Source organism: Bombina bombina, chromosome 2 (assembly GCF_027579735.1).
Source record: "Bombina bombina isolate aBomBom1 chromosome 2, aBomBom1.pri, whole genome shotgun sequence".
NCBI classification, from domain to species: Eukaryota; Metazoa; Chordata; class Amphibia; order Anura; family Bombinatoridae; genus Bombina; species Bombina bombina.
Window position 1 is genome coordinate 1053849150 of NC_069500.1, and position 23883 is coordinate 1053873032.

The window sequence follows — 23883 nt, forward strand, 5'->3', positions numbered from 1 at the left end:
TGGTACCTCAGAAAGTGTGTGTATAAAAAGTCTGTTAAAAAATTGATAGTGGTAGAAAAATATCATGCCCTTACTGAATCATGAAAGTTTAATTTTGACTTTAGTGTCCCTTTAAACAAAACATTAATTAAAACAGTCATTTAAACGTAGGCTATATTGAATTCTCAGTCACTCTGCATTGGAAATGTGTGTTTTATTTGGCATCTTTTCCTTGTACCTAACCACAGCAAGATGCAAAAAGAGAGAAGGAAGTATCCTAGCCATATTTAAAGGACACAACATTGCATGCAGAACATTTAGTGGTAATTCTTCCATCTAAAAACTGCATTCAGTCATCATAACATATTTGCCTCAAGTGAACTGTGCTTCATGGCAGTCAACTAATAATAAATATTATCTTAAAATAGTCAATGTAGCATTGTATTCCAAAGAAGCCTGGTGGAAATAATAATGGTTCTGCAGTGAGAGGTTGGTTTGATTAAAATAACATGTTATGTTGAATTTTGAAGCCATTCTATTTTTCCTAATCAGTTAAGGAAGCTTAAAGAACAGCACTTTAAAAGGCTTGTGAAGTAATCTCATAGAAATCAGCCAGATCTCACTTTTTTTCGTTTAGAAAATGTTGATCAAATTTTTATTTTAAACCCAGACATTCAATTATACATATGGTCCAGGAAAAATAAAAACTCAACCACACAACAAATAAACAAACAGACCACTTCTTTATTTCTAACAATATTATCTTACTAACAAAAAGTATCTGTAAACCATGCATTGAATTATTTAATAAATACAATAACTAATGAAAAATGTATCAGTATAATATTAATATAATACATTGCAAATCAGTATAATTCACTCAACAAAGTTATTTTAATATTAGAGTAAATTCATTTGTATTATATACTTGTTTTATTGGTGGATTATTATGTTACTTTTTACATCAAAATAAATAGAATTGCATTCTTTACAATGGTGTTTGAGCTGCTGAGTTGTGGGGGACTGTAAACATCCAGTGTTGTACCTTTTTATTGTATTTTCTCTTTTAAAGTGATGGTAAACCTTAACTAATAAAATTCCATATATTTAATCTTTGCAATTAAAAATTATGTGTATCTCTATTTTTTTAATCCATCTGTGAAAGGGTTAAATTAGTGCATAAACGAATGCTTCTATTGCAAAGTTATACCGGCGCACTTGGATGAACTCTTTTTTATGACAATTTCATTGAAAATCCAACTTGTGTCATATGACAATTTTGTAACCCAGCCCTTTTAAAGCCCTTAGAAAGCCTATGTAGAGAGTGTATTTGACTGCTCTATACATTACAGCCCAGCCAAAAGAGAAAATGAAGGATGGACTATACATCTTTTATTATAAAATATATATACACTTTAAAAAACAAACAAAAAAAAAACTATGTTGTTTTACTTGCAAACTGATATGTTTTTCATTGCAACATTTTTATAGTCTGAAAATTACCACCACTTTAAGATCTCTTTGATACTTCCCAATGCCTACAAATAAATGTCAACCACTAAATGTAGCATTGTGCATGACTCATAAATTATATAAATGCTATTCCATATTAGCATTTGCTTTTAAAAAAAAACTGATAGGGGAACTTTCTTGTTCATCATCCTTTTGCATACTTGACCCTTTTGCTAAAATATACCTTGTTAGCACTGTAGAGTGTCCTGAGGCCTATTGCTGTCTGTTTGGTCATATGTTCATATTTATTATGGGGGTTTTTGGTGCTATAATATGCATTTGTTTAATTAATGCATAGGTTAAAAAGAGTTTTTGACCTCTGAATTAATAGGAATACAACTCCAAGTACACTATAATTAGTTATCAGGGCACGTCTAAGAAACTAATTAATCCACGGAATAAAACATAACTGCGCTGCAGTTATAATAGTTACCATTTATATTTAAAATAAATTGTGAATGATTAAAATTAAATTAAATGATATATGAAAAATATAAGTAAATTCATAAGGAAAATACTTTATATGAAGGAATAGGAACATACATGATCTCTTACTTAACCAAATATTCTCTTTCCCTCTCATATTTGTTCTAATTCAATGTAGTAGTTTTATTAAATATCCCGTCTAATAAAGTTTTGGAATGATTATATATTAAACGTGTAATATATAGCAAGTGTAGCAATATGTCTACATCTTTATATCTCATTTTGTCACGCATTGACTATTGCAATCTACTTCTAAATGGCCTACCAAACATTGCCTCTCCTTCCTTTCAATCTATTATGAATGCTTCAGCTAGACTCATCCACCAATCTACATCAGCTGCTCCGCTCTGCCAGTCTCTACACTGGCTGCCCATACACTCTAGAATTCAATTTAAAGTATTAACTCTAACTTAAAATGCACTTAACAGCCTCACTCCCAACAATATTTCATCTATAATCTCCAAATATTCCCTAACCCGTCCTCTTTGATCAACCTCTGACCTATGTCTCTACCCTCCTGTTATCTCTACATCCCACTCCTACCGCCAAGACTTCTCACGTGCTACTCCTCTGGAACTTTACCCTGTTCAATAAGACTGTCTCTATGTATAGCTTTAGACACTCCTTGAAAACACATCTTTTCAGAGAGGCTTACAATCTCTCCTCCATCTATCATCCTAACCAAAATAATTCTTGAACTGCTTGACTCACTGCTGCAAACTACTCCAAACCTTATGTCTTTGCACCCTCAACCTGTAAAGTGTAAGCTCTCCGGAGCAGGGCCCTCTTCCTCCTGTACTAGATTTGTTTAGTTTGTTATGTTTTGTATTGTATAACAAATCCTTGTCATTGAATACCTCTATCTTTGTACCCAGTGCTACAGAATTTTGCAGCGCTATACAAACAAATGATAATCATAATAATAATATTGGGTTAGTTCTCCTTACTCAGACAAATATGTACAAATGCAAAGCAAACATTTAAAAGTGCTCTGCTCCCTCAAACAAAAACTGGCTCCAGTTATCATGGAAACGAATTTAGCCAAAAATAAACAATTTGCATCTTCTGTGTACAAAACATCTAAGATAAGTATCGTAATACCCATCAAATTCTTTACAAATAAGACTTGCTATAAGACATAAAGAGTAACACTAATATGGAATGAGCTATAGTAAATCAATGGTAATAAAAAGCTGGTTTTCTGTGATAAAATGCATAAATGCAAGATAGTGTATTTATCTGTCACATAATTTTTCCTGGCTTAATCATAGTTAAAGATATACTAAAATATGATAAATGTAGCTATTTGAAAATATAGGCAAAAACAACATGTATGCTTACCTGATAAATTAATTTATTTTATAATGATGAGAGTCCATAAGCAATTCATGTGGGATTAAACTCCAGTCCACTAGAAGGAAGCAAAACACCCAACACAACAGAGTTTTTAATTCCTCCTCCCTTATTATAATCTATCAGTCATACATATGGCAAAGAGAAAGGAGAATATAGAAAAGAAGCAAAATGGAAAACAGGATAAATAAAGTGCAAACTGACATTGCTGCCAACTGAACGAAAATAAATAGACCAGGTTTAATGGAATCGCACCATCATAAAATAAATTAATTTATCATTTATTTTATAAGATGATGAGAGTCCATGAGCCATGACAAGTGAGACCCTATAACTAAATGTAAAAGCCATGAGACCACCATTAGGGTGGGAAAAAGTTAAGGAAGGTATGGCTGCCTTAAAAGAAACAAATGTGACAAAGTAGTAGAACTAAGTGAAAGTATGTAAAAAGGAAAATGTGTCTGCCTTACAAATTTTATCAATGGAAGCTTTGTTCCATAAAAAAGCCCAAGACATGTCAATCGCTCTAGTCAAATGAGCAGTAATTATGTTACCAACTAGGCTTTGTGAATTAAAGTCTTAAAGGGACAGTACACTGTAAAATTGTTTTTATATGAATGTATTTTCAATGACTTCTTATATCAGCTGCAGAGTATAACATTTATGAGAAATTGCATTTTCAGGTTTATTTGAGTATATGAAGTAGCTGGTTTTGTGCTTTGAAAACATAGCCTATTAAAATGGGTTGAGCTTCAGGTAATATCAGATCTCATTATGTTATCACTTTTATGTACACAGACTTGCTTCTTTATCTTATATTTGTCTAGAAAACCAAAGCTCAATACTTAGAGAGAACAATGGAAAATGATAATTTTATTACTTAAAGGGACACTGAACCCAAATTTTTTCTTTCATGATTCAGATAGAGCATGCAATTTTAAGCAACTTTCTAATTTACTTCTATTATCAATTTTAATTCGTTCTCTTGCTATTTTTATTTGAAAAAGAAGGCATCTCAGCTAAGGAGCCAGCAAATGTTTGCTTCAGTACCATGGACAGCACTTGTTTATTGGTGCTGACCAATCAGCAAGGACAACCCAGGTTGTTCACCAAAAATGGGCCGGCATCTAAACTTACATTCTTGCTTTTCAAATAAACATACCAAGAGAATGAAGAAAATGTGATAATAGGAGTAAATTAGAAAGTTGCTTAAAAATGCATGCTCTATGTGAATCACAAAAGAAATTTTTTGAGTACAGTGTCCCTTTAACTATCATGCCCCCCACTGAGAGTGTAATCTCTTCTGCTGGCTGTGTTTACTTAGGCTATTCAATAGAAAATACTCCAGTATAGAAACTTTCAGTATAGGTGGCTATCCTACAGGCTAAATCAGCTATTTCAAATGCCAAAATAGGGGTAAAGGAGCTACTTGTAAACAATTTAAAACACTCTAGCAGGTAAAATGAATCATTGAAAAACAATTTAAAGGGGGGAACATGTTTGGGTGAACTGTCCCTTTAAGCCAAGCAGTTGCTGTAGCTTTCTGTCCCTTGTAAGAACAAGATAAATGAATAGACAAAGAAAAAAAATGAGAATTTCTAAATTAATTTGTAGCTTGCAGAAAGAAATTCAATCCACTTCAACATCTAAGTTGTAAAGAAGTCGCTGTATTTTAGTATTTTTAAGGGTTATACAGAGAGAAGGAACCACAGTTTCCTGATTAAGGTTAGCTCAAGATGCCACTTTAGGAAGAAAAGTACAGTTGGTTATCAATATTACAGCCTAGATTTGGAGTTTGGCGTTAGCCGTGAAAACCAGCGTTAGAGGCTCCTAACGCTGGTTTTAGGCTACCTCCGGTATTTGGAGTCACTCAAAAAAGGGTCTAACGCTCACTTTTCAGCCGTGACTTTTCCATACCGCAGATCCCCTTACGTCAATTGCGTATCCTATCTTTTCAATGGGATCTTTCTAACTCCGGTATTTAGAGTCGTGGCTGAAGTGAGCGTTAGAATTCTAACGACAAAACTCCAGCCGCAGAAAAAAGTCAGTAGTTAAGAGCTTTTTGGGCTAACGCCGGTTCATAAAGCTCTTAACTACTGTGATCTAAAGTACACTAACACCCATAAACTACCTATGTACCCCTAAACCGAGGTCCCCCCACATCGCCGCCACTCGATTAAATTTTTTTAACCCCTAATCTGCCGACCGCCACCTACGTTATACTTATGTACCCCTAATCTGCTGCCCCTAACACCGCCGACCCCTGTATTATATGTATTAAACCCTAATCTGCCCCCCACAACGTCGCCGCCAACTACCTACAATAATTAACCCCTAATCTGCCGACCGCAAAGCGCCGCCACCTACATTATAGCTATGTACCCCTAATCTGCTGCTCCTAACACCGCCGACCCCTATATTATATTTATTAACCCCTAATCTGCCCCCCACAACGTCGCCTCCACCTGCCTACACTTATTAACCCCTAATCTGCAGACCGGACCGCACAGCTATTATAATAAAGTTATTAACCTCTAATCCGCCTCACTAACCCTATAATAAATAGTATTAACCCCTAATCTGCCCTCCCTAACTTCGCCGACACCTAACTTCAAACATTAACCCCTAATCTGCCGACCGGAGCTCACCGCTATTCTAATAAATGTATTAACCCCTAAAGCTAAGTCTAACCCTAACACTAACACCCCCCTAAATTAAATATAATTTTAATCTAACGAAATTAATTAACTCTTATTAAATAAATTATTCCTATTTAAAGCTAAATACTTACCTGTAAAATAAATCCTAATATAGCTACAATTTAAATTATAATTACATTGTAGCTATTTTAGGATTAATATTTATTTTACAGGCAACTTTGTAATTATTTTAACCATGTACAATAGCTATTAAATAGTTAGATTAGGGGTTAATAAGTGTGGGCAGGTGGAGGCGACGTTGTGGGGGGCAGATTAGGGGTTAATAAATATAATATAGGGGTCGGCGGTGTTAGGGGCAGCAGATTAGGGGTACATAAGGATAATGTAAGTAGCGGCGGTGTACGGAGCGGCAGATTAGGGGTTAAAAATAATATGCAGGGGTCAGCGATAGCGGGGGCGGCAGATTAGGGGTTAATAAGTATAAGGTTAGGGGTGTTTAGACTCGGGGTACATGTTAGGGTGTTAGGTGCAGACGTAGGAAGTGTTTCCCCATAGCAAACAATGGGGCTGCGTAAGGAGCTGAACGCAGCTTTTTTGCAGGTGTTAGGTTGTTTTTCAGCTCAAACAGCCCCATTGTTTTCTATGGGGGAATCGTGCACGAGCACGTTTTTGAGGCTGGCCGCGTCCGTAAGCAACTCTGGTATCGAGAGTTGGAGTGGCGTTAAAAATGCTCTACGCTCCTTTTTTGGAGCCTAACGCTGACATTATATGGACTCTCAATACCAGAGTTATTTTAAAGGTGCGGCCAGAAAAAAGCCGGCGTTAGCTACGCGGGTCGTTACCGACAAAACTCTAAATCTAGCCGTACCTTTTCCTGGTTAAAAATTATGCAATAGAAATCACATGATTTCCTCACTTTTATGGTTGAGAAAGTGGCCAAGAAAAAAAAAATATTCAAAATTAGATTAATATCAGGAATATTAAAATAGGCTTTAATGTTTTAGCCTAAAGAACTCTTAAAACCAGGTTAAGGTACCACAAGAAAGAGGCTGGACTGATAACCGGTTTTATCTCACCAAGACCTGAACAAAGGTTCGAATGACAGGGAGTTTAGAGATTTATAAGCCTTTTTCAAAAGCATCCTATAAAAACTGTAAAACACAAGGAATTCAAAATGAATTTCAATGGTAATACTTAGTCTGATACCAGATAGGAAACAACTGTGATAAATGTGCCTGGTAACATGGCATGATTTAAATATGTTAAAAAATATTTTGCCTTATAAAACAAAGTAGCTTGTTACATGCGTGAATGCTTGTATTACATATCGGGACACATAACGCTTAACATTAGTTCTGGATTAATGTTAAGCATTATGTGTTCCAATATGTAATACAAGCATTCACGCATGTAACAAGCTACTTTGTATTGGTGTGCAGGCTTCTTACATAGTTTGTAAAATGTCCTCTTATTACTCCAGATAGGATTATAGTTCCTTTTATTCTGTTGTTAGGATATTAAGTTATGATAGGGTGTGTTTGATACTTTGTAATTAGGATTGTGTTGTACAGGGGTACATTATTTTATTGGTCTGTCACATAGAAACTTTACAATGAAATAAGATTATAAATAAAGAATTCTTGCTTTGAAATTTAAAAGAGCGTTGAATTCCCTTTCTTTCTAAATGGGGTATAGCTATCCTCTTTCATTCTCTCTTTTTTATTATTTTTGTAATTTCTACTAAAGGGTCTGCACCATTACCTTTCATAAGGTCTAAAACTAATATCAGGTTTATATAATCTGGTCTGGGATAAAGTTTTTTCTCTCTCCCTTTATATATATATATATTATATATATATATATATATATATATATATATATATATATATATACAGCAAGTTTAACAACGCAAACCTAAAAACTATTGCTCCGGATGAAGATAGAAGATGTCCCTGCACTGGATGAAGAACTTCATGGCCTGGAACAAGACCTTTGCCACCAGAGTTCAGGAATTGTGAGTACCTATTTCGGGGTTAGACTTCGCTTTTAGTTTTTTTTTTGGAGTGTTTTTTTTTTTAAGATTACTTTTTATGGGCGCAAAAGAGCTGTTTGTAAAATAGTTCATTGCCCTTTTAAGGGCAATGCCCATACAAATGCCCCTTTAGAGGCAATAGGTAGCTTAGGTTTTTTTAGACTTAGGTTTTTTATTTTGGGGGGTTGGTTGTGTGGGGGGTATTACTGTTAGGGGGTAATTGGTAATGTTTTTTAGTTAAAAAACCTTTTTAACTTAGGGCAATGCACTACAAAAGGCCCTTTTAAGGGCTATTGGTAGTTTAGATGGGGGGGGGGTTATTTTGGGGGGTTATTTATGGGGTATTAGATTAGGTTTATTTGTTTTTAATAATTTTGTTTATTTTTATTATCGCCAAGTACACACACACACACACACATATATATATATATATATATATATATATATATATATATATAGTACTTCTAAGTTTAAAGGGACACTAAACCCAGATTTTTTTCTTTCTTGATTCAGATACAGCATGCAATTTTAAGCAACTTGCTAATTTACTCCTATTATCAATTTTTCTTTGTTCCCTTGCTATCTTTATTTAAAAAGCAGGAATGTGATGCATAGGAGCTGGCCCATTTTTGCTTGAGAACCTGAGTAACAAAGATTTGTGTGAACTGAGACTCAAGCTATTGTCAGATTTGCCAACCTCACTAACTGCACTTCTCACAAAATGTGCAGTTAAAAAAATTGAAATTTGGAAAAACACAAAGAATGGAGGTGGCGCCTATGGCCGTCTGACAGTTTAGGGCAATTAATGAATTAAATATTAGAAAATATAATACTAATAAAAAACACAAAATGCAAATTGCTATAGTGGTAAAAAATAATTTAAAGTTTATTGATATTTCAAAATTTTATATTATATTAAACAGTCCCTTAGTACAGGCTTAATAATAAAAGGTCCCTGACTGGGGTAGTAACGAACTAAATAACACCGGTGTTAAACTGGCTAAAACAAGCTGGCTTTAAAATATTAGCTTAAAATGCATTCAGAACAATGTATACTCAATCACAAAAATGTTAATACAGTTGTAATTAACAAAAACATGAAACTGTTGAACAATCCTCTCTGGATCACCTTAATATATCATGTAACTGAATAGGCTGACATATAAATTCAAGTTTTGTTTTCACAAATGGCTGGAGGTGAGTGGTTTCCCACTTAATATAATGATCAAACAAAGTCTTTATATGGATGCTGATTCCTGAAAGTCATATATAAACCACAATGGTATTTGTCCTGATACTTAAGAACTTCACTTGTTATAAGCGTGTATCCTATGGAATGTACGAATTATGCAGATAGTGAGTCTCTTTATGCGGCTCTCGCACTTACCCAGTGTATCAGCTGTGGGGGCGGAGTCTCTATTTTAGCCGCTCGCTTGGGGAATATCTGACTTGATTGTAGTACCGGACCAATTTATATATATCTCCTTTTCAGTGTGCACACTTAAGATAATCTCCTCCGATCCTTGGGTATACTCCTACCATCTTCCCTGCTTGAAAAAACAACTGCAATCACAAGTTGGTGTGGCGGTCCTGGGAGTTGGAACAATAGCAATCACTTTGATCTTGACAAAGGCTCCCTGGAGAGCTGAAACGCGTAGATCTGTTTACCCATCATTACTGAAAGACAGACGTTCAGCAGAGTGACGCAAATTCATCATTTCCAGCGTCTTAGTTGACACCGAGCCTTTCACAAGGTTGCGTCAACTGTGACGCGAGTGTGTCATTTCCAGGCGTTTTTGGAGCCAAAAAATATTTTTCTGTTTGTGTGCGTCATACTTGGCACCAAATATTTTCATTATTTAAGACCCCATTCCTATATGCATCTTGCCTTTTTCTCTATCAGAGGGCTATGCTGTTTGCATTTTTTACCCATTCCTGAAACTGACGTATAAGGAAATCGATAATTTTGCTTTATATTTTGTTTTTATTTCTCTTACATTTGCAAGATGTCTCAATCTGATCCTGTCTCAGAAATCACTGTTTGAAACCTGCTGCCTGATAACAGTTCTACCAAAGCTAAGTGCATTTGCTGTAAACTTGTGTAGGTTATACCTCCAGCTGTGGTTTGTAATAGTTGTCATGATAAACTTTTACATGCAGAGAATGTATCCATCAGTAGTAGTTCATTACCTATTTCTGTTCTCTCAACATCTAATGCACAAGATATACCTGTAAATTTAAAAGAATTTATTTCTGATTCTATTCAGAAGGCTTTGTCTGCCATCCCGCCTTCTAATAAATGTAAAAGGTCTTTTAAAACTTCTCATAAAGTTGATGAAATTTCAATTGACCGGCAACATACTGAATTATGCTCTGCTCGGATGAGGTTCTATCTGGTTCAGAAGATCCTACCTCAGATATTGACACTGACAAATCTTCTTATTTATTTAAAATTGAGTATATTTGTTCTTTGTTAAAAGAAGTGTTGATTACTTTGGTTATGGAGGAAACTAGTCCTCTTGATATTAAAACTAGTAAACATTTAAATTCTGTTTATAAACCTCCTGTGGTTACTCCAGAGGTTTTTCCAGTTCCTGATGCTATTTCTGATATGATTTCTAAGGAATGGAATAGGCCTGGTACTTCTTTTATTCCTTCTTCAAGGTTTAAAAAAATTGTATCCTTTGCCAGCAGTTACTTTAGAGTTTTGGGAAAAGATCCCCAAAGTTGATGGGGCTATCTCTACTCTTGCTAAATGTACTACTACTCCTACGGAAGATAGTACTTATTTTAAAGATCCTTTAGATAGGAAACTTGAATCTTATCTAAGGAAAGTCTTTTTATATTCAGATCATCTTCTCAGGCCTGCAATTTCTTTGGCTGATGTTGCAGCTGCTTCAACTTTTTGGTTGGAGACTTTAGCGCAACAAATATTGGATACTGAATTGTCTAGCACATGAAGGTGCAGCCCTCATTCCCGCTCAGCTGGTAGGGGGCAGATTAAGATTTTTCAAAGATGTTTGGTCCAATTCGGTTCAAAATCAATGGATTCAGAGTATTGTCTCTCAGGGGTACAGAATAGGATTCAGAGTAAGACCGCCTGTGAGAAGATTTTTTCTCTCACAAATTCCAGCAAACCCAGTAAAGGTTCAGGCTTTCCTGAAGTGTGTTTCAGACCTGGAGTTATAAGGGGTAATCATGCCAGTTCTGTTTCAGGAACAGGGTCTGGGGTTTTATTCAAATCTATTCATTGTCCCAAAGAAAGAAAATTCATTCAGACCAGTTCTGGATCTGAAAACTTTTGAATCGTTATGTAAGAGTACCAACTTTCAAAATGGTGACTATAAGGACTATTCTGCCTTTTGTTCAGCAAGGGCATTATATGTCCACAATAGACTTACAGGATGCATATCTTCATATTCTGATTCATCCAGATCATTATCAGTTTCTGAGATTCTCTTTTCTAGACAAGCATTACCAATTTGTCGCTCTTCCTTTTGGACTAGCAACAGCTCCAAGAATCTTTTCAAAGGTTCTCAGTGCCCTACTCTCTGTAATCAGAGAACGGGGTATTGTGGTGTTTCCTTATTTGGACAATATCTTGGTACTAGCTCAGTCTTTACATTCTGCAGAATCTCACACAAATCAACTAGTGTTGTTTCTTCAAAGACATGGTTGGAGGATCAATTTACCAAAAAGCTCCTTGATTCCTCAGACAAGGTTCACCTTTTTAGGTTTCCAGATAGATTCCGTGTCCATGAATCTCTCTCTAACAGACAAGAGACAATTAAAATTGGTTTCAGCTTGTCAGAACCTTCAGTCTCAATCATTCCCTTCAGTAGCTATGTGCATGAAAGTTTTAGGTCTCATGACTGCAGCATCGGAGGTGATCACATTTGCTCATTTTCATATGAGACCTCTCCAGCTTTGCATGCTGAATCAATGGTGCAGGGATTATACAAGGATATTACAAATAATATCCTTAAATGTCTGTTTCTAGAAAGATTTATTATCGAGTTTGGAAGACTTATATTTCTTGGCGTTCTTCTCATAAATTCTCTTTCATTCTTTCAGAATTCCTTGAATTTTACAGTTTCTTCAGGATGGTTTAGATAAGGGTTTGTCTGCAAGTTCCTTGAGGGGACAAATCTCTGCTCTTTCTGTCTTATTTCACAGAAAGATTGCTAAGCTTTCTGATATTCACTGCTTTGTACAGGCTTTGGTTCGTATCAAGCATGTCATTAAATTGTGGGCTTTTACGAATGAAGCTTCAGTTGATCAGATTTGCAAAGCAGCAACTTGGTCTTCTTTGCATACCTTTACTAAATTATACGATTTTTGATGTATTCACTTCTTCAGAAGCAGTTTTTGGTAGAAAAGTTCTTCAGGCAGCTGTTTCAGTTTGATTCTTCTGCTTTTTATTTTTATCCCTCCCTCTCTAGTGACTCTTGTGTGGAGTTCCACATCTTGGGTATTGCTATCCCATACGTCACTAGCTCATGGACTCTTGTCAATTACATTAAAGAAAACATAATTTATGTAAGAACTTACCTGATAAATGTATTTATTTAATATTGGCAAGAGTCCATGAGGCCCACCCTTTTTTATGGTGGTTATGATTTTTTTGTATAAAGCACAATTATTTCCAAACTCCTTTTTGATGCTTTTTACTCCTTTCTTTATCACCCTACTACTTGGCTATTCGTTAAACTGAATTGTGGGTGTGGTGAGGGGTGTATTTATAGGCATTTTGAGGTTTGGGAAACTTTGCCCCTCCTGGTAAGATTGTATATCCCATACGTCAGTAGCTCATGGACTCTTGCCAATATGAAAGAAATTAATTTATCAGGTTAGTTCTTACATAAATTATGTTTTTCTTGAAAATCAATAAACTTGGAATCTTTTGAATAGCCAATGTCTCATTTAAAATAATAATAATAATATTAATGTTACCTTTTAATATATTTAATTAAAATTAACCGTATTAGGAAATCAAGACTTATGCTGGAGTGTTACTTTTGCTGTTTTGTAAGTGTTCTTAAAATCCAATTTAATATTCAAATGTAAAACTTTATTGCCAAAACAAATGTCAAAAAGTTCAGCAAACATTTAACATTTGCTATGAAAGAACAAATTCTAATTATATTCAAAGTTTTCACAAATTAAGCAAAACATTTGCCCATCCACGACTGGCCTCAAAAAAAAAAAAAAAAAAGATTGTCCCTCGATTAGCATGGTTTGTCTGGGATTCTGCTATTTGAACATTCCTAGCTTATTACAAACCTTGCACTGATGATTAGGTTACCTTGCTCTGGAATTGCCAGCTGTTCATTTCAATCAGTAAAACTCTCAGATGTGGGAAAAATACAGAGTACATATTTGTTAAAATATTTATTTTGGATCGGTATTACTTTATTTAGGTTTAACAAGCATCATTTTCTAACAGACATGTTTTTTATTCACTCTAGGCCTTAAAATGACATTGAAATAAAAACTAAACATTTCTAAAGCATACATTTAAAAAAAAAAAATCCTCATTTAATTCTTTAATTCAAATTACAATTTATCTTGGTATTGTTTGTTACAACGTGGTGCCTTTCCATGAGTGCAAACTCATTTAGGCTCAGGAGCGTGCTCATAATTTATGTTTAATTAATTTTTATTATCATTAACATATAATAATAAACAGTTACAATAGTACTTCTCTCCCCATCACATTCCAATATTATATGCTTCCAAGAAAAGGGTTACCTCATACCATCTTTATAATATTACTTAATTAGAAATTCAACATTGTCATTGCATCTGAGTTTCTGATTGCTTGTAGAGATCTAGTTCGGATTGACTATTAGAGATCATAAATCAAGTCTTGAGATCTCTCCACGCCTATGGTGTCTAGTCCATATCTCTTCAACAATATAAAATGGTTTCTCATCAGCTTTGCAGCAGCATGGTTTCTGATTCTGCGATTGTCTTAAATTAATATATCACATAACCCTTGAGATCATCAAGTTTGATAACTCTATTTAGAGAAAGCTTAGATTGAAGAGTGTAGTCTTGGGGAGAGGCAAAAGTTTTGAAAATAGGGTTAAAGAGGGGGAGTAAGGGAGGGAGGGGGAAGTGACGACACCTTTCGTGTTGGATTGTGCTATATGTACATCAAGGAGTGTATTTGTATATTGCTGTTATGATCTACTAACCGCTTTGTTGATCTAACTTTCATCTACTAATCCAGTAATACCAGACCGCTTGGGTTGTTTCTTTATTATCTATAATATGCGATGCCAATTCATACATAGTGTATGTATATTGTATTTTGTTGTATATTTCTGTCCTAGTCGGGCTGCCAGTTTTCCAATGTCTAGCTATGCATGTCCTTGTAATTGTGCAGAGTATCCTAATAAATGTGTTAATATATTTATTAAATCTACTGATATGTTCATGTAGGAGAGCCTGTTGGATTGTGAGATCAATGGTATCATCTAGGATTTGACTAAGAAATGTAGATAAATGTCTCCATATCCCAGTGATTTCCCTACAGTCCCACCACATATGTCTATATGTCCCTATCTCTCCACATCCCCTGTAGCAGAGAATACTTCCCTGTGGATGCATATGAGCTGTTCTAGTGGGCGTTAGGTACCAGCGATAGATAGTCTTAGTAACATTTTCTTTTAGATCTACACTTATTAGTCCTTTGTCTGCATTTCGGAGTATTGTTTCCCACTCCTTAATGTCTTTCTGTATTGATAGTTCTTTTTCCCATGCTAGCATAGTAGAATTTTTTGTAGTAGTCTGTGATGTCTGGATGGCTATATAAAGAATAGAGATGGTGTGTTGGGTTCGGCTTTCTGATTTGAAAAAGTTTTCTAGTGGAGTGATGTTGCTGTCTCTCGGGTTTCTCAGATATGTTTGGATGGCCGAATGTATCTGTAAGTACATGTACCAGTGTAGTTTCAAAGGGTTCAATTTTGCCTGGAGTTGATTAAATGTGAGTGTAGTTCCCCCCTCCATATAGTCTGCCACTCTGTATAAACCCTTATTTTCCCATTTCTTAAGCTGAGTCCAGATGTCACTAGGCACCACAAATCTAATTGGGATGTATAAGGAGTACGTAGGCATTAGTTTGTATTTAGTTCTTGCTGTCTTCCAGTTGGACACTGTAAGGTTTGTAGTATATGGTTTATAGGTCTCTTTGTGGGTTAGTATTCTCTCGGGGTCCCATATGATTGTGTCTGTCTCGCCCCATCCGCCCAAATTTGCCTCTAAATTATGCCATATTATCTCTTTGTTTCTTTTCATAAGTAATGTGTCTTGTGCCAATCTGGCTGCGTTATAATAGTTTAATAAGTTAGGAGCCCCAATACCTCCAAGTTGCGTATGTCTATTTAGGATTGATTTTGCTATTCTGTTAGTTTTATTGCCTCTAATGAATATGAGTATCTCCTTCTGTATTGAATCTAGGTCAGTCTTTACAATTTTAATGGGTAGGGTTCTAAATAAATATAATATCCTCGGTAAGGTAGTCATTTTTACTGCTGCTACTCTCCCTAGCCACGAGAAGTTAAATCCTTTCCATTTCGTTTAATCCCTTTTTATTTGTTTAAACAGTGGAGTATAATTTACTTTATATAGAAGCATGGGGCAGGTTGGAAGATATATTCCCAGATATTTTAGAGAGTGTTTCATCCATTTAAATTTGAAGTTTGACTCAAGTAACGTCTGAGTCTGTCGGGGGATCGCAATAGGCAGAGCCTCACATTTTTCCGCATTTATTTTAAATCCTGAAATAAACGAAAAGTTCTGTAGTGTTTGGTGTAGGTTGGGTAGTGATATCATTGGGTTTGTCAACGTCAATAGTATATCGTCTGCGAAAAGGGCCAATTTATATTCCGTCATGGCTGTCTTTACTCCTGTTATGTCTACTTGTGAGCGAATTTTAGCGGCAAGTGGCTCTATACATAGAGCGAAGAGTAATGGAGACAGAGGGCACCCCTGTCTGGTCCCGTTACGAATTGGGAAGGATTTTGATTTATAACCTGCTGATGAGACCTGTGCTCCCGGGACTGAATAGATAGCTTTTAGTGCCTTTATAACTGCCCCTTCAAATCCCATTTTGTGTAATACTGAAAACATATAATCCCAATCTATTCTATCGAACGCCTTCTCCGCATCCAGAGATAGGAGCAGAGAAGGCGTTCGTGTCTCTTTCAGAATTTGTATCAAATTGGTTACTTTGCGTATATTATCTGGGGCCTCCCTACCTTTGACGAAACCCACCTGATCTGGGTGGACCAAGTGAGGTACTATGTGTTTGAGTCGATTCGCTATTATTTTTGTAAAAATTGGGCGATAATTTTGGCATTTTTTTGTGATCTCTCCCTGGTTTAGGTATCACCACTATTTTTGCAGCTAAGAGTTCAGGGGGGATATCTCCCCCTTCCATTATATGATTACAAAATTTAACCAGATGTGGGATTAGTGTCACTTTAAAGAGCTTGTAATATTCGCCTGGAAAACCATCTGGCCCTGCTGCCTTTCCCGGCTTAAGATCTTTAATAGTCCCTATCACTTCCATAGGGGATATGGGTGCATTCAGTGTTTCCTTTTGTTCTCTAGAGATGGTCTGCAGTAAGTTGTGGGTAAAGAAATTTGAAGTCAATGTCTCCGTCTCTGTATTATGTACAACTTTCTTCCCGTCATAAAGATCGCTGTAATATGCAGCGAAGGTGTCTACTATTTCTTGAGGGTGTGAGGTCATAATATTGTTAGATGTCTCAATAGAAGAAATCACTGACGCTTTACAGCGTTCCCTTATTTTATGCAACATGTATCTGTCAGGTTTGTTTGCGAATATGAAGTATTGTGCCTGTATTTTCTGAAGGGCTCTGGTGGCTAGTGACTGAAGGAGTGCAGCTAATTCTGTCTTTTTAGTTTGAAGAGTCTGCTGAAGGGCTTTTTTCTTATTGTGTTTGTGTCGTCTTTCTAATTCTTCTATTTCCGTGTAAAGCCGTCTTAATTGTTGCCTATACTCCCTGACCTGTTTTGATTTTTCTTTGATAAGTATCCCTCTTAAGACCGCCTTATGGGCAGCCCATGTAATCCCTGGGTTAGTCACAGAGTCTGTGTTTATGTGCCAGTATTCAGTTAGTAGTTTAAGTATTCTATCCTGTTTTTGGGGATTTCTTAGATATGTCTTGTCAAAGGTCCACGTTCTACTTCTGTTTGGGTCACTCAATCCTTCTACCTGTAGAGTAATGATTGAATGGTCGGACCACACACAAGCATGGATCTGTGAGCTATTTAATATTGGTTGTAATATCTGATTTACGAATATGTAGTCTAATCTGATGTAGGATTTATGCGCTGTTGAGTAGAATGTAGTATCGTTAGTCACACCATAAAGTGTCGACCATGTTTCTATTAGGGAATGAGGCAGCAGACTTTCTTTTATTGATTTTACTATGCGGTTGTGTCTAGTTTGTTTATTAGTTAGGGGCTTAGTGTCTCCTGAACCAATAGGCCTCATAGTTATATTGAAGTCTCCCGCCAGGAATATTTTGGTATGGGACCATTGTGTGAGCAGGTGCGAGATATGTTGGAAAAAACTATGTTGGTTCTCGTTTGGTGCATAGACATTGCACAGGGTGACTTCTGAGTCTAGGATACGCCCTTTTATTATTATATATCTCCCTTCAGTGTCTGTAATGATATCTTCCTGTGTAAAGTTAAGTGAGGAATGTATCAGAATGGAGGTGCCCCTTTTTTTGGATGTGGCTGTAGAATGGTAATGGGTATTGAAATGTTTTGCCCAATATTTCGGGATCTTATCCTTAAGTAGGTGGGTCTCCTGTAGAAATAGAATGTTAGCATGTAGGGAAGTGTACTGAGTCATCGCCATTCTCCTTTTTACATCTGTATTTAATCCCCTTACATTATGGGACAATATCTTTATTTTAGGGAACATATTGGTGTGTCTATGTTAGTATGGTGCAAATGTAGTTTCGTTACCTGTGATTCGCTGAGTCGGGAACCTAATGATATAGGTCGCAAGCGGCTAGAGAAACAATCTTTAGACTGTATGGTGTCGTCACTGGGAGGGGGGGGGGGGAGCTAGAAAGAGAAAGTGTTGTTAATAACAAGAAATACAGCAATTTCAGGTCCCCAACTATAGGACCTCTATTAAATGAACTATAATATATCAAAACATTAAAGAACATAAAGAACATGTTAAATGTTATACGTTACACTGGGGGAAACTATATTCCTAAAACATCATACAAGTTAGTAGGAGTCCTGAAAGATATACCCCCCTCAGGAGATTCTTACTGTGGATTGGGGGGGAAAAAACCCTCTTTTACCATCGGGTATGTTAAGAGCCATCTGGGGTTATCTTCTACTCCAAGTCCAAAAGTCCCTCTCGGGTACTAAACAGGCTCCTTAAGGGATGTCTTACATACAAACATTGATTCAAGATGAATTTAGAGTCTTCTAAGGAATTTTTGCTCTAGGTTCTCTTATTTTCTGTTTCTTATGGTTAATTGTCTGCCATTTGTTGAATTCTGGAAGTCTTTCTGGATCTTTGTTCTTCCCTGTGTTTGGTGGGATCATTGGAATAACAGGTGTTTCTAAAGATAGAATCTTACAGATCTCTGGTATATCTTCAGGGTCTTTGAGGATTATTATTATCATTTATTTGTATAGCGCCGCCAAATTCTGTAGCGCTGGGGATAATTGTTTTAGAATCTTTCATGATATGTAATGCGAATGGGAATCCCCACCTATACGGTATCTGATGTTTTCTAAGTAGAGTGGTTAGAGGACGGAGGGCTCCCCTTCTTTGCAGTGTCCTGATGCTGAGGTCTTGATAAAACTGGACCACATTGCCTTGGTACTTGTACGTTGGGTGCTTTCTTGCCGCTTGTAGAATTTTTTCTTTGTCAGGGAAGAAAGTAAGTTTGAGTATAATGTCTCTTGGGGGTAGGCCTGGTTTAGGTTTGGCTTTCAGAGCTCTATGTGCTCTTTCAATATGGAAAGTGTAGTCCGCTGGGGAGCTTGTGACTTGAGTGAAGAGTTGGGAGAGATAGGCTGGAATATCTGCGGGACCTACTTCTTCTGGAACTCCTTTAAGGCGGATATTGTTCCTTCTGCTCCTGTTCTCCAAATCTTCGATTTTATCTTGAAATTCTTCCAGGAGTTGTTGTTGTGTAGACATGGTTTGGGACATTTCATCCATTTGATCCACCATAGAATCTTTTTGGTCCTCTAGTGTCTCAATCCTATTTCCCATCTCCATTAGATCTGATTTAATTTCAGATAGACTGCTGGTCACCGATGTATGAATGGAATCAATTTTCTCCCACAGTTTTTCGAAATTATCTGCTATGTCCTTTTTGGATACTAGATTTCTAAGGTCAGCTTTTGTCAGCGGACTTTTGTCTTGTAGTGTTTGTTGAGAGTCTGTTTCAGATTCTTCTTCCACTTCTGTGTCCATTAGTTGTTTGCTTGTTTGGGAGGACTTAAAGAATGTAGACATACTTGTAGATTTTAATGCTTTATCCCCTTTAGTAGATCTTTTAGAGGTCATCCTAGCAGTGGATAGATATAGGCAATAGAGTGGTAGAGAGCAGTAAATGTACCTACCCCCTAATCAGTTGGGGAGGCTGTCCCTTGTGAGGTATAGAACTATAAATGATGTGATCCAGAATAATAGTTGACTGTAATCCAGACTTTCTTGTCAATTTTCTATTTAGGCAGGCAGTTCATTTGCATAGATAAGAGGATTGCTCCTTATTTCCATACTATGTAGCAATTCACGTTGATGTTGATTTCATAAAGGTGGCTAATCTTTAGTTCCCCCAGTATAGGTTAGGATGGTGTTCACATTTTTATCAACACTTATCCTCACCCTGAGTCGCTGTATTTTTGTCTGGAGGTGTAAGCAGTAAAATTAGATAGTGGTGGCAAGAGCTATATATATTGTCCAGTCAGTTATATATATTTTTGCATATGAAGTGTTTAATCTCCAGCATAGGCAGAAGCTTGGTGTTACAATACTGCAGGTTAATAGTTCCCCTCTCCCCAGGGAAATTATCCTCACAGGATGATCACGGCAAAAGGTGTATGGGATATGACCTGTCAGCACTCCTGTCTGACAGGAAAGGGGGGGGGGGGAGGGTGGTGAGAGAGAGCCTCCTTTATACAGCTTTTAATTAGATGTGCCCTGCTACTGACAAATTACTATAGTCAGTTCCAGGTAAGTCCAGCAGGGGTCAGTATTGGAGTTTAGTTATGTGAGGGAGCTTCAACACTATTTATAAATTCTTATAATGAAGGAGCTGTGTGTGGTATTTATTGGAGTTTTATCTCTCTTCCTTTTAATTAGTAAGTTAGGGTGCTTAGTGAAACTGTAACTGTAGGGGCTGATTCACAATCCTGTGGTTCCTAGTCAGGGTATGGAGTAGCTAAGCCGGCTGGGTGTCAGTTTATGAGGCTCCAATTGAATCCAAAATACACACTAAAAGTGTCAGTAGCCTTCGATCTTTTAATCTATTCTGTCGGCTAGCACTTTACTTCAGCTTGTTAGCGCTGATGTTCCGCCTCCTCTCATACCCCTAGCCAGTCTACAGTATCTTGTTTGATTTCCTACTACGGAGCTCGCCCCCACCTTCTCTTCCGGTAACTGACTGTGACGTCTTTGGGTGCGTGCTCATAATTTAAAGGGACACTGAACCCAATTTTTTTCTTTCGTAATTCAGATAGAGCATGAAATTTTAAGCAACTTTCTAATTTTCTCTAATTTTTTTTTCCTATTATCAAATTTCCTTTATTCTCTTGGTATCTTTATTTGAAATGCAAGAATGTAAGTTTAGATGCCGGCCCATTTTTGGTGAACAACCTGGGTTGTCCTTGCTGATTGGTGGATAAATTCATCCACCAATAAAAAAAGTGCTGCCCAGAGTTTCTAAACCAAGAAAAAATCTTAGATGTCTTCTTTTTCAAATAAAGATAGCAAGAGAACAAAGAAACATTTATAATAGGGGTAAATAGAAAGTTACTTAAAAGTGCATGCTCTATCTGAATTACAAAAGAAAAAAATTTGGGTTCAGTGTCCCTTTAAGCATTACACAAAAAGAGAAAAAAGTTTTAACCAGGAAACGAACAATGGCATAATAGCTATGTGTATAACTATGGCTATTGACCACCTACCACTCATGCAAGCCTCATTACCATAAAGTAAGAAGTAGCCTTTATATGCTGTTTCTTAACCTCTCTGCCACCTCTGAGACAATCCTTGTGCAATACAGTACATCTTGTAATAAGAGCGCTACCCGATGCACACAAAAAGCCTCCTCTAGCGAAGTTATAGTGCAAACTACTGCTCCACTTGTAATCTAGCACTAATTCTGGTAATCCAGAGCCAGATTACTTTCGGCCAGATTACGAGTTTTGCGTTAGAGGCTGTGCGGTGCTAACGAGCAGTATTTTCTCACCGCTCACTTACCTGCAGCGCTGGTATTATGGAGTTAAAAGACAAGAAGTGAGCGTTGAGCAAAATTGTGCTCCTTACCGCACTCCAATACCAGCGCTGCTTAAAGGGACAGTCTAGTCCAAAATAAACTTTCATGATTCAGATAGAGAATGTAATTTTAAACAATTTTCCAATTTACTTTTATTACCAATTTTGCTGTTTTCTCTTGGTATTCTTAGTTGAAAGCTAAACCTAGGAGGTTCATATGCTAATTTCTAAGCTTTTGAAGGCCGCCTCTTCTCTCAGGGCATTTTGACAGTTTTTCACCACTAGAGGGTGTTAGTTCATGTTTATCATATAGATAACACTGTGCTCAAGCACGTGGAGTTCCAGTGAACAAGCTCTGATTGGCTAAAATGGATGTCTGTCAAAAGAAGTAAGGGGGCATTTTGCAGAAGCTTAGATACAAGGTAATAACAGAGGTAAAAAGTGTATTTATATAACTGTGTTGGTAATGCAAAACTAGGGAATGGGTAATAAAGGGATTATCTATCTTTTCAAACAATAAAAATTCTGGTGTAGACTGTCCCTTTAAGTCAGCGGTGAGCTGGTCGTACGTGCTCGTGCACAATTTCCCTATAGACATCAATGGGGAGAGCCGGCTGAGAAAAAGTCTAACGCCTGCTAAAAAGCAGCGTAAAACTCAGTAACGCAGCCCCATTAATTCCTATAGGGAAATAAAATTTATATTTACACCTAACACCCTAACATGAACTCAGAGTCTAAACACCCCTAATCTTACACTTATTAACCCCTAATCTACCGCCCCCGATGTCGCCACCACCTACATTATTCTTATTAACCCCTAATCTGCTGCTCCGGACATCGCCGCTACCTACATTATATTTATTAACCCCTAATCTGCTGCCCCCAACATCACCAACACCTACATTATATTTATTAACCCCTAATCTGCTGCCCACAACATCGCCGATACCTACATAATGTTATTAACCCCTAATCTGCTGCCCCCAACGTCACCACCATTATAATAAACATATTAACCCCTAAACCGCTGCCCTCCCGCCTCGCAAACATTAGTTAAATATTATTAACCTCTAATATGCTGCCCCTAACATTACCGCCACCTACCTACATTTATTAACCCCTAATCTGCCGCCCCCAACGTCGCCGCCATTATACTATATGTATTAACCCGTAAACCGAAGTTTAACCCTAACACCCCCTAACTTAAATATAATTTAAATAAATCTAAATAAAATTACTATCATTAACAAAATAATTCCTATTTAAAACTAAATACTTACCTATAAAATAAATCCTAAGCTAGCTACAATATAACTAATAGTTTTTATTTTACAGGCAAGTTTGCATTCATTTTAACTATGTAGAATAGTTACTAAATAGTTATTAACTATTTAATAACTACCTAGCTAAAATAAATACAAAAGTACCTGTAAAATAAAACCTAACCTAAGTTACACTAACACCTAACACTACACTACAATTAAATAAATGACCTAAATGAAATACAATTAAATTAAATACAATTAGCTAAAGTACAAAACCCCCCACTAAATTACAGAAAATAATAAACAAATTACAGATCTTTAAACTAATTACACCTAATCTAATAGCCCTATCAAAATAAAGAAAAAAAAACAAAAGAAAACAATCAAAAGCCCTTAAAAGAGCCTTTTGCAGGGCATTGCCCCAAAGTAATCAGCTCTTTTACCTGTAAAAAAGAATACAAACAACCCCCCAACAGTAAAACCCACCACCCACACAACCAACTCCAAAAATAAAATACTAACTAAAAAAACCTAAGCTCTCCATTGCCCTGAAATCTGGATGGGCATTGCCCTTAAAAGGGCATTTAGCTTTTTTGCAGGCCCAAAGCCCTAACCTAAAAATAAAACTCACCCAATACACCCTTAAAAAACCTAACACTAAGCCCCTGAAGATCGACTTACTGTTCTGAAGACCGGACATCCATCCTCAAGGAAGGGGCAGTAGTCTTCATCCAACCGGGCCGAAGTCCTCAACGAAGGCAGGAGAAGTCTTCATCCAAGCTGGGCGAAGTGGTCCTCTAGACGGGCAGAAGTCTTCATCCAGATGGCATCTTCTCTCTTCATCCATCCGACGTGGAGCTGGTCCATCTTCAAGACATCCGACGTGGAGCATCCTATTCATCCGGAGTCTTCTTACTGAATGAAGGTACCTTTAAGTGATGTCATCCAAGATGGCGTCCCTTAGATTCCGATTGGCTTATAGAATTCTATCAGCCAGTCGGAATTAAGGTAGAAAAAATACTATTGGCTGATGCAATCAGCCAATAGGTTTGAACTTCAATCCTATTGGCCGATCCA